Below are 8,778 nucleotides of genomic sequence, written 5' to 3'. Positions count from 1 at the left end.
GCTTTTATGAGCAAATGCCAAAGTAGTTCACATAAACAAGCTCTTTCATTTTGTTCTGATGTGAGGTTAGGCATGAATTCTTGAGTAAAAAATCCAAATATTGAAGCTTTATGTCTACCAGTAAAAAGTTAAGATAAAATTCTAAAATAAAAGAAATAAGAAAGAATTATAGGGCACACAGATAATAAAACAACTTATGAAGACATATCACAATCATTTTTGTTATAAACTATAAGAATTACACTTTCTTACCATTAATTATATTTCATTTTACACTTATCCCCTAAACTACAAGAATGCATGATTTAACTCTCTAGAACTCATGGAACACGTGTCTCATTATCAGTTACATCTAACAGAATGTAGCATTAAAAGACCAATCTACCCTTCACTCTAAAACACAGAAAATAAAAAGGTAAATTGGTTATTTAATGTTAAATTTTGTTAGACTTAATTTCAAAATAAAAGGTGTAAGGTTGAATTTAATCAACCAAGTGTTGGCTTTATTCTATGAAAAATTTGCTTGTAATACAGCACTTAGAAACCTTGTATTTAGGTGGGAATCATGTAAGGGTAGTGTGTGAGAGAGTGTGAAGAAATGCTCAAGACAGTGCAGCGAAGCAGAGACTCGCGGCTAGGACTCGCGAGTGGCTCGCGACTGGCAAGCCGCCAAAAGTTGCTCACGTACAGAGCATGTAGGGGAGCTGAACAGTCATGCCACCTGGAGCACTACACGACAAAAAATCCAAACTGGCCATTAAGTTAGCTCGCGGCTTGAACTCGCGACTCAGTCAAGTCGCGAGGTCAAGTCGCCAGCCAGTCCTGTTTTTGGAAAAACTGACTCTTCGCATTCCATTCTCATACCAGTATAAATACCCCTCATTCCCACAAGATATGGGTGGCTATTCAGAAAGAAAAACCCTAAGAGAGGTTTCTTCAAAACATCCACCCAATTAGAGAGAGCTACTCATTCTTAGAGAAAAATCTTTGTAGTCTCTTCTCATTCCCTCTCTCATTGTCATACCTATTGAGAGGAGATTTCTATCCAAACACTACCCACACCAATTTAGAGTGTTGAGTGTTTTTGGAGTTTTGGGAAGCATTGGAGGATGCCAAGGATAGCGGATGCTACAGTCTAGTAGCGGAATCCAGTAAGCTAGAAAAGAAAAAGGTTCGACGCAACCTCGTTGGAGCAAGAAACTTGGAGGGCTTAGGTACATCGGGTAGATTAGGCTTGGAGGGTCTATTGCTGTTCATGTATCCCAACTACATTTTCTAGTGGATTATTGACCGCTTGGAGGGCGGCGGAGAGGTTTTACGCCAAAGGCTTCGGTTTCCTCTTCGATAACACATCGTGTGTTGTCCTTGTGTTTGCATCTCTCTTCCCTTTATCTTTGCCTTTTATTTTCTGCTGTAGATGTGATTTATAATTGGCTTAGATTGATTTCCAATTTTGTTCATAGCTTATGTTCATTTTCCGCATACTAGTTGTTTGTCATAAATCTTGAATTGGTTATTTTGTATTTGGGGGTCTAAACGTTCAAGGGTGTTTTTCACACGTTTTTTGAACTTTCATTTGGTATCAGAGCGGGTACACTTGTTGTGGTTTAAATACCTAAGTGTGATCCTTGACCCTTTGTGTTTATTTGCCATGGATTGTGCTTTGTATAACTCTTTGCATGATTTGGTTGGTGATGAATGTAACATGCCACGTGTTTGTGAAAATGCCTCTATGAGTGTTAATCCTCATAAGTGTGATGACATATTATTTGAATCTATGAGTGTTGTTGACAAACTCTTAAAGAAAAATGCTAAGAAGTTTCAAAAGAATTTGAGCAAGTTATTTTGTGAAAATGATGATTTGATTGCTAAGCTCAATGAATCCAACAAATTGGTTGAGAAATATAAAAAACTTGCTGAAATTTCTCATGAAAAGCTGAAAGAGTTTGAATGTTTGAATATGGACTTGGATGCTAAACTTGTTTTGTCTAACAAACTTGTTGATGATCTTAAATGTGAAAATGAATCTCTTAAGATGCATGCCAAGTGTTTGATTGCTGAACCGATTGTTAAAAAGGATGAAAATATTTGTTGCAATCATGTTATAGTACCCGATTTTGTGTCTAGTGTGTGTTCTACCTTAAAGGACAAATCGGTGTACATTCCTCCACATAAGAGAAATCAAAAGGTGGAGAGAAAGGCTGTTAAGTCAAAGCCTCCGTTTAGGTCTCAACCTAAGGTTTTGAATGGATCTAAGTTTGTTCCAACTTGCCACCATTGCGGTGTGATTGGTCATATAAGACCTCAATGCTTTAAGTTTCATGCTTTTAAAAGAATCAAAAGAAAAGAGAAACTTGAGCTTTTTGGAAGTGCTAAAAAGAGTAAACCGGTTTTGAGTGAAAATAGCATGTTGTTAAAGAAAATGTTTAATGCTCTTAACTCCTTGACTATGTGCATCTCCGGTTCTCATTCTTCCAACCCTCGTCTCACTTCTCTTGAGACACTCATTCCAAACAATCGTTCCATTTGGATGAGGAAGGGTTCCTATGGTTGAGGTTTTGCTCTTTTGGTCCTTGATCTAATTCTTTCGATCTTTGTAGGACCCTTCATGCATTAAATGTCATATCTTCATGCATTTTGTGCATCTTACATTTATTTAGATGCATTGTTTTGTTTTTGATCTTACTTTTATATTTCAGTTTTGTGTGAGTAAAAAATCCAAAACCACATAAAAAGTGAAAAATTCAAAAAGTTTGATCGTATATGTTTGAGCACATATCACATGTGAGTTTGGCCTTATACCTTTGTACAAATGGCTTTGTGCATTTACGAGCTTAGCTTGTTATTTTTGCACTTATATCTTCGTGGAAAAAATCTTGACATCTTTGTGTGATTGTTGTAAATCGATCTTCAAGCTTGTCATGAATGATTAGTCAATAGTCATGTTGGTATTGATACATGCGTAGACTTGTGCTTATATCTCTTCCCACTCTTTTATTTTTATTGCTTAAAGAGCTCAATAAATGTAAATCTCAAAATGAAAAGAGATAATGAGCTGTAAAAGCCATCGCATATACTAGTATTTGACTAGGAAAAAGGGAAAGCGACTTGTATTGAAAATGTTTGATGCCCAAAAGCCAAAGGCTTGTTCATCAAATTGAAATATCAAAAATTTCAGGCATCAACCATCTAAAATGAGATGTATTGCTCAAAATGAGTTGTATTGATTCAAAATGATCAAATGATATGAATTGTAAGAAGCCAAATGAAAAGCTTCAATCTTATGTAATCATTTTCTTGTGGGAGGTCATATATGTTCATTTCTATAATTGAGATAGACCACTTGACTTAGTACTAGTTGTGTATGACTTGATTGAATTGATCATTGAAGCTTCACTCTAGACTAAGGACTATTCCACATTTGATACACACACATAACACACTTGCCTAATGTTCAATGAATGTCTTATTCATTTGTTAGATTGTACTTGTCTAAATGTGATGTGTGTGTACCAAATCTTATATGGATTAATCCAAAAAGATTTTTGATCATTTTATATGTTTTTGGAAGTGATTTTTATCACTTTTTGTGTTTATGTTTAGTGCTTACTTTGTTTTTCAATGTTTAAACATGTTCTGTATTGAAAAACAGGTGTCAGAGTTTTTCGCGGCTCAGCTGGCGACTCGCCAGTCGCGAAACCCCAGTCGCGAGCTCATCCAGAAGCTTTTGGCGACTCACTCGTGGCTTGCTCGCGACTCGCGAAGATTTTCGCGACTGAAACTCGCGACTCGCGGCTTGCTCGCGACTCACTCGCGACTCGTGAAAATTTTCGCGACTGAACCTCGCGACTCGCCCAGTCGCGAAACGCCCAGAAACAGCTTTTTAAAGGGCTTTTTGTGGGAAACTTGTTTTAAACCTCTCCCATCCTCTCTAAAACCCCTCTTTCAATATTTTTATATCAAAACCCAACCAATTTGAATGGTTTTTCATTCCATTAACATTTCTAAGGTATTTATACACTCTTTTCATTAATTTTGATCCTTAGATTATGTTTTGGAGAATTTTGTGCTCTTGGTTGGGATTTTTATCATAGGGGTTGGGAAAACTTAATTTTTGTCAAATTTCTTCATGGGTTTGGTTTCTTTTGCTGATTTGCATTGGTTGTTGGCCCCTTGTGGCAAATAGAACTTGTATTAAGGGTAGATTTCATGATGTTCATGCATTGTTTCACATTATTGTTCATAGTGTGCATTCTAGGTGTTTGATAAAATGCCTCTTAGACATTTTCTCGCTTGTTTGGACTCTGATGAGTACCAAACTTTGGGGTTTCTCATTTTTCTTCATTAGGAACATGTTTGGTTCATTGGTTGTGTATTTAACACATCTTGCCCCACATGTGCGTTTTTCATGCATTGGTCATGCATTGCACACAGCCACCTCTTGCACACACCTTTGCTACCCTTGTCATGCTTTGGTCTAGACCTTGCTTATTCATCCTAGCATGTCATGTCTACCTTATGCTCTGTAACATTTTACAGTATCTTAGGTTTGAGCTTCATTTTCTCATTCATCTCGCAGCCCTCATGCATCATTAGCATTGTTCGTACCTTCATCTCGCAGCCCTCGTTTCTTCTTGACCCTTTGTCTATTCCTGACAAAAAGGGGGAGAGTATACTCTAGAGAGTATACCGGAGTGTTTTGTCATTTCTATATGACTCTTGTGTACATCCTTTGGGGGAGAAATTCTATTTCTCATGCACATTTATAGGGGGAGAGATATTCCATAGGGGAGATGCATATACCAAGGGGGAGAAGGCATTGAGATCATAAGAAAACTTTGTTTTGTTTGTTTTCTTGTTGGCTTTATGGTGCTTTGAGTTATGCTTTGTTGTTCTCATTGCATCATGTTTGTGCTTTGGACATGCATATATCCCTATGCTATTGTGCTTCTTTGAATGCATGTTCGGATGATCATTTGCTTTGCTATGAGATCATTTTAGTCATTTCTATATGACTGTTTTGGTGTATGATCAAGTTGCTCACATGTTTCACATCATGTTTACTTGATCGCAATTTACTTGTTACATTATACTTGTCCTTTTATTACTTGCTTTACCTTGAGGGTCTAATGTATTTTGTGCAAGTGTTTCAGGTTACAAGTATATATGTTCCTAGTGCATCACAGCTTCTCATCATTTTGAAGGGGAGAAACTTTAAGCACTTTTAGTTTATATTATTTAAGTTTTTATTCAATATAATGTGGTTTGTACCCATGTTACTTTTTTAAGCTTTTAGGGTTTATGTTCTTTTATTTGTAGGCTTTATGGTATGTACCTTACTTAAGGCAGCCTTTATGCTATGTTGAAATCAGTACTTTAATCTAAATGTTCTGCATTTTGGTTTATGTACTGTCACTCTTGTGCCCTTGTAGGATTGTTCCTAGATGCATACACTTAGTGTGTTTTGCATTGGTTGAGTGTAGAACATGCAAGTGACTTGCATTGAGCTTGTTTACTTGTTTGTTCAAGTGTTCATTCCAAGTGTGAATGAGCATTATGGTCACTACCTTGTAGTGATTCCTTTGTTGATCTAGCCATGGTTTGTTTCTTAACTCCATTTTTGCTTGATCACATATAGCTTGCTTCATATGCATTTCATACTTTTCTGCATACAATAATCATGGTGTATTGTTGTGTTTCAGGAGACTCATGTTCATATGATTCAAGTGCTTCACAGCTTCTAGATTTAGGAGTGAGTGAGTTTTGCCATTGTTCCCAAACTCACGTTTAAGTCTAGAGTCTGTTTTAGGGTGATTTGTCACAGAATAGCCAAAGGGGGAGATTGTAAGGTTGAATTTAATCAACCATGTGTTGGCTTTATTCCATGACAAATTTGCTTGTAATACAGCACTTAGAAACCTTGTATTTAGGTGGGAATCATGTAAGGGTAGTGTGTGAGAGAGTGTGAAGAAATGTTCAAGACAGTGCAGTGAAGCAGAGACTCGCGGCTAGGACTCGCGAGTGGCTCGCGGCTAGGACTCGCGAGTGGCTCGCGGCTTGCAAGTCACCAAAAGTTGCTCACATACAGAGCACGCAAGGGAGCTGAACAGTCATGCCACTTGGAGCACTACACGACAAAAAATCCAGACTGGCCATTAAGTTAGCTCGCGGCTTGAACTCACGACTCAGTCAAGTCGCGAGGTCAAGTCACCAGCCAGCCCTGTTTTTGGAAAAACTAACTCTTCGCATTCCATTCTCATACTAGTATAAATACCCCCCATTCCTACAAGATATGGGTGGCTATTCAGAAAGAAAAACCCTAAGAGAGGTTTCTTCAAAACACCCACCCAATTAGAGAGAGCTACTCATTCTTAGAGAGAAACCTTTGTAGTCTCTTCTCATTCCCTCTCTCATTGTCATACCTATTGAGAGGAGATTTCTATCCAAACACTACCCACACCAATTTAGAGTGTTGAGTGTTTTTGGAGTTTTAGGAAGCATTGGAGGATGCCAAGGATGGCAGATGCTACGGTCTAGTAGCGGAATCCAGTAAGCTAGAAAAGAAAAAGGTTCGGCGCAACCTCGTTGGAGCAAGAAGCTTGGAGGGCTTAGGTACATCGCATAGATTAGGCTTGGAGGGTCTATTGCTGTTCATGTATCCCAACTACATTTTCTAGTGGATTATTGACCGCTTGGAGGGTGGCGGAGAGGTTTTACACCGAGGGCTTCGGTTTCCTCTTCGATAACACATCGTTGTGTTTGCATCTCTCTTCCCTTTATCTTTGCCTTTTATTTTCTGCTGTAGATATGATTTATAATTGGCTTAGATTGATTTCCAATTCTGTTCATAGCTTATGTTCATTTTCCACACACTAGTTGTTTGTCATAAAGCTTGAATTGGTTATTTTGTATTTGGGGGTCTAAACGTTCAAGGGTGTTTTTTACACGTTTTTTGAACTTTCAAAAGGCAGGGGATTATGTAGAACATGGTTATAACTTTTTTTGGGGGGGTTCCATAGTTCAAGGGGTAAAATGTAAAATTTAGGCATCAATCATGCATTTCAAATTTTCAATATTACAGCAGTTATCTAGTTCATATGTCATGTTCAACTCTTTGGGGAATGCACAACCTACTCTCAATCATCCAATGCTGAATGTTCAAATAGCGTATAAAGCACTTTGAACGTTTAGACCCCCAAAATACAAATTACCAATTCAAGCGTATTATCAAATAATGTATGTGCAAAATATGAACATAAGCTTAGAACAAAATTGATAAACAATCTAAACCAAATAAAATCGCATCCACAGCAAAAATTAAATAGCAAAGATTAAGGAAAGAGAGATGCAAACACAAGGATAACACAGCAATGTGTTATCGAAGAGGAAATTGAAGCCCTTAGCGTAAAACCTCTCCGCTGCCCTCCAAGCGGTCAATAATCCACTAGAGAATCAAGTTGGGATACATGAACAGCAGAAGACCCTCCAAGCCTAATCTACCCAGTGTACCTAAACCCTCTAAACTCCTACTCCAACAAGGTTACGCCGAACCTTTGTCTTCTCTAGCTTACCAAATTCCGCTATAACCCATAGGATCAACCAATATCAATTGGTCCCTTCCTAACTGCTTCCCAAGCACCAAAAAGCCTTCTCACAGATATGGGTATGGTGAGAAAAGGATTTGGCTAATGAACCTCTCAAGGATGTAACAATAAAGAGGGTGAGAGTTAAGGAATTTGGAGAATTAATATGTAAAGATTGTGGATGAGTCAATCTTGTTTTTCTCTAGGGTTTCTCTCTCAAAATTCTCTCTGGAAACTCTCTACATTTCATGGGTATAAGGAGTATTTATACTAGTGTGTGTTTGGAATGCAAAGAGTCAGTTTTTCCCAAACAGACTAAACTGGCAACTTGGCCTCGTGACTTGACTTAGTCACAAGTTCAAGCCGCGAGCTAACTGAATGGCCAAACTGGACTTTTTATCTTGTAGTGCTCCAGCTGGCATGACTGTTCAACTCCTCTGCATGCTTCACTCGTGTGCATCCTTTGGCGACTTACAAGCCGCGAGATCTAGTCGTGAGTCCCTTGCTAAGTGCACAATCTTGAGTTTTTCTTCACACTCTCTCACACACTATCCTTACATGATTCCCACCTAAATACAGGGTTTCTAAATGCTGAATTACAAGCAAATTGGCATGGAATAAAACCAACAAAATGGTTGATTAAATTTAATCTTACAAATGCTTTGACTTGTATACGGTTCTAGCTCTAGGTCAGGTTTTTTTATTAAAAAAGAAAAATTAAAAGAAAAGAGAGAGAGAGAGAGACAGAACATTATACAAGTTCTTAATTTTATGATTCAATTACTTTTGGTTATCCATTTATGTGCTAGAAGCGAAAAGGGCGGAAAAGGGTTAAATGGATCAGCCAAGAAAGCTTAAATTTGAAATAGGAATTAGTTTTTCCCAAAGCAAATTATACTATTAAATCAGTGTTCGAAATAGATCTGGTTGATTAGGTACTTGTCCAACTACTTGGTAAATTTGTCACCAACTATTGGATTTTTTTGGGTAACAGCCCCATCTCTTGGAAGATCAAGAAGTAAACTAATGTCTCTCACTCCTCTGCTTAAGCCGAATATTCAGGGACAAAACTAGGATTCAAAGTCGAGAGGGGCCAAACATGAATAAATTTTTTTCATGCGAATCCAACCTAATTAATGTCTATTGAATATATATAAACAAAGAATCAACAAAAGAAATTGTTTCTTAGTACATT

Source organism: Quercus lobata, chromosome 9 (genome assembly GCF_001633185.2).
Source record: "Quercus lobata isolate SW786 chromosome 9, ValleyOak3.0 Primary Assembly, whole genome shotgun sequence".
Taxonomy (NCBI): Eukaryota; Viridiplantae; Streptophyta; class Magnoliopsida; order Fagales; family Fagaceae; genus Quercus; species Quercus lobata.
Note: the sequence above shows the minus strand (reverse complement) of the source record.